A 4,187-nucleotide genomic window follows, 5' to 3' on the forward strand; every position below is an offset into this window, starting at 1 on the left:
ATACTTTTGGCAATATAGTGTGTGTGTGTCTATATATATATATATATATATATTTACAAATCACTGAGATCTCATAGACACTTGATTTTACCATAAGACATCTCTAATTATTAAAGGATGTTATTGTTTTGTGTTCTAAGGTCTAATTATACCTTAGAGACAACTGTGGACTATTTAATACATTCAGGGGATTGTCTGGGTTTTTTCTGTAAATTGAGAGGACATAAAAAAGGACAGGACCGCCTTACTATTTAAATCCCAGCACTGAACACCTCCATATACATCTAGAAGGCATGAGAATTCAAGACCACTAAACAAATACATTATTTTAGGAGCTATGATTATAAAAACATCTAAGTCCTTCAAAGCATAATTTTTGTTTATATACAGGATTCATAAAACTGTAAGTACACTGTCTATAGTGACTATATTCTTACAGCTTCTCCATGTGTACTGATGTGTAAAACTACCTATTAGAATTTAGCTTTCATGTCTGGATTAAAATTGGATTATCACAAGCTTTCTCTTGTAACAATGGCCATACAAAGGTTGGATTTGTGAAGCTATATTGCAAATGGGTGTATAGTTTAATGATTAAGTGTACTTTATAAGACGTGCAGTGGGTGCACCTACTACTTGCCTATGATAACATGGGGACTATCTTTTCCTGACATATTTTAGTTTGCTTCACATCCATGTTCTCTTTACTGGTCAGCTGAGAATTTAAAAAGTTGACATTTTAACACATTTCCTCCTGCGGCCTACTGTTAGTGGTGCCAGGAGATCATGGCCACTGGCATTGTTCTCTGTAATGTTTCAGTGGCCTATTCCAAGCCAGAAGTTAAAAATAAGTTAAAAGGAACTTCTTGCTGCCTCAATGACTGTTAACGTGACACTAAACTAAGGAGTTAACTCTTAAAAATGCATTCAAGTACATTACCTATTAACAAAAATGTATCTTATGTGTGTATCACTCGGCTGTAGATCATCAAATCATCTTTCAATTTGTGGTGACACTGTCCTTCCTTCTGGAGGGTGGCTACTTTTGTTCTTCATGATCCCTGCATATGTTGTAAAGTAGCCACCACTCCAAGATCACCCCAATTCAGAGATGATTTACAGAGGGGATCTACAGCCAAGTGATACACAAATAAACTAAATTTCTGTTCAGGTACTTCAATGGATTTTTAAGATCTAATTCCTGAATTTAGTGGCACTTTAAGCTGGGCATGCACTAAGGTATGTTGGCTGTATCCTCAGAAACTATCAAACCATTGAAAGGTAGCTTTTTAGGAGATAGACCAATACTCTTTACTATGCATGTTAAAAATCTATAAATTATCTTCATTTAACATCAGTTGATCTTTGCTTTTCTAGCCATGAGCAAAAGGGATTGTCTACAATTTCCCAACCTATCTGATGAGTGATGGGGGGTTATTGCTTATATTTAAATATAAAACATGAAATTTTCATATAATTGTGCTGCAGTCATTTGGGCTGCATGTAAATTTGACTCTAATACATATACTAGGATACTAGGATGTAGAAATGGCATACTTAAGAACAGGAAAAAGGCAAAAAACCTGACCTATGTGTTCAGCAGCCTTGTAATACCTTTCAAGAATGCTAGAATTATACCAAAATATTATAATAAAATGTTCTTTAACAGAACAGGACAGGAGAAAAGATCATGGCTACCAAAGCCCTCTTTTAGTTTAGTGAAAATTATTTACAACGTTTGTCAGGTTTTTTCTGTCTGCTTCTTTTGGGGACATTTCTATGGCTTGTGAGGATGTGAGAGGAAATCTTTTCAGTAGGGATGCAGACATAAAAAACCCCCAAAAAAGTAAAGGGGTTCCAGGATGGACAGACCACTTACGAGTGCTGGTTTTTACTCATTGCTGAGTGAAGGCTGCGGCAGAAGCTTTACCAGGCATTGAGGTTCCAGCGGTGGGGTTGGAGACAAGAGGGTACAGCTGCTCCATGTTTCTCAATTGTTCCAGGATTTCCACTTTAAAATGTTTTTCCTACTTATATTTTCTATAAGCCAGGTGCAGCCTAATGTTCCATGTTAAGAACAATTTGAGGGTACTGGAGGGTTTACAGTGAATGCTTATTACAGTATCCTAAAAGAAGATCTCCAGGATTTTGAAAAGTTAACGCTTGCAGTGGGCTATCCCTGCACTGCAAGGGTTAACTGCTCATTTTCTCTAGGGGTAAAAATAAAGAAAATCAAGAGATATATTTTCACGTCTAATAGACCTGTATAGACGTGGTGACATAACAGGTCCTTACACCGCCAGAGCCCAAGAAAGAGACTGTGTGGATCAGTCTAGCAGTTAGGCGAGATCAAGGATTGGGTAAGTATATCTTCTTTATTTTTACTCCCTAGACAAAATGAGCAGTTAATTTTTCCAAATTCTGGATTCTGCTTTAAATAAAAAGACATATATGTGTAGAAAACCATCTTTCCCAAAGCCACAACTTTTATTCCTATAATTTTCAGTTGTAATATTTAGTAAAAAGTATATTTATTCTTATATGAAAGCTAAGTTGTAATTTAGAATTACATTTTGTACTTAGTGTACCTCCCTATGGAGTCCCCGTTGTCTGTTTTATTTAATAGAAAGCATGTAGAGAGACTACATGAAATAAAAAAGCCAAAAGGGAGCAATCATGTAGTCATGAGTAATATACTATTTCATTTTCCAGTGATTAATCCGGTAAAAGCAACAACATGGTCAACAGCATTGATTCAGTGGGACCAATAAAATAGCAATATTGCCAAAACTGACTGAACAACGATCTCAATGGACTAAGATGAAACCTAATATTGCACAGTGCATTGCATTCTGGCAATTATATCCTTTGTGCTTAATGGAGTATTACTGAATCAGAAGTGGCTATAATTGTGTAGTATTACTGTCCTGTAATTAAATCAACTCCATCAGTAGCATGGCATTTAAATAATTACCAAATGGGGGGCGTGGCCGGGATGTGAAGCAGCGCGGACGTGACTGAGGGAGCTCCGCCGCTGCACTGACCTTTATCCGGCATCCATCCTGTAGATTCGGCTCCTGTTGTACTCGCCTAAGCTCCGGTGGATGTCCGGAGCAGGGGGAGATGCCATCTAGGTACGGTAAGAGAGGCAACGGTCCCAAAGGAGGCTGGAGACGATCACAGCGGGCGGCCTCGTGTCCCGCGGCCGCCATCTTGCCCAGGTCCCCTGCTTCCTGTGAGTGCACACGCCGGTCTCTGAGCATGGAGGAGGACGCTGCGGGCGCTGCTGAAGCGGCGCTGGCCCCTCTGGAGCAGCCTGTCTCCTCACCCACAGTAAATAAGGAGAGGGCTGAGACGACCACCATCCTGGAGGCCATAGAGGGCTGTAAGATCGCCCTCACGGCGAAAATTGACCATCTGGCGGTGGAGTGCACCCTGATCAGACATGATCTGGAGAAAATAAGGGGCAGGCTATCCCATGCAGAAGCGCGGGTGTCGGGGGTGGAAGACTCGGTCCAAGAGCATGCTACTGCCATACAAGATCTGCAACGTACAGTGAAGACGCTGGCGGCAAAGGTAGATGACTCAGAAAACAGAATGAGGCGCAATAATGTGCGAATAGTGGGCCTGCCTGAGGGAGCGGAGGGCCAGAGGCCTGCTCAATTCGCGGAGGCCTTCTTTAAATCGGTGCTGGCCCTGGAGGAACTGCCCCCCACCTTTGTGGTGGAGCGGGCGCACAGGGTTCCAACTGGGAGGCCAGTCCCTGGAGCACCACCACGACCTTTTTTGGCGCGCCTTCTCAACTACAGGGACCGGGACAGGATACTGGCGGCAGCCAGGACGCGCCCGGACATTCGCCATGACAATGCTTCCGTCCACCTATTTCCGGATTTCTCAGCGGAGATCCAGAAGCGGAGGAGAACCTTTGTGGAGGTGAGACGCCGGCTCAGAGAGAAGGGCATCCAATATAACATGCTGTACCCGAGCAGACTTCGGGTTCCCCACTCTGGCACGGTCCACATGTTTGATTCGCCTGGATCCGCCGCGGAATGGTTGGATGCGCTGGGTTAAGTTCCTTCCAGCAGTTGTCTCCGGTTAATACCTACAATATCTGGCTTGCAAGTGGGACCTATGGAATATCCGGAGCTTGGCTCGGCCTGCTGAACCAATCCTGCACAGCTTGCCTG

The sequence above is a fragment of the Nanorana parkeri genome, unplaced genomic scaffold, assembly GCF_000935625.1.
Source record: "Nanorana parkeri isolate BGI_ZX_2015 unplaced genomic scaffold, ASM93562v1 scaffold2788, whole genome shotgun sequence".
In the NCBI taxonomy this organism is placed as follows: Eukaryota; Metazoa; Chordata; class Amphibia; order Anura; family Dicroglossidae; genus Nanorana; species Nanorana parkeri.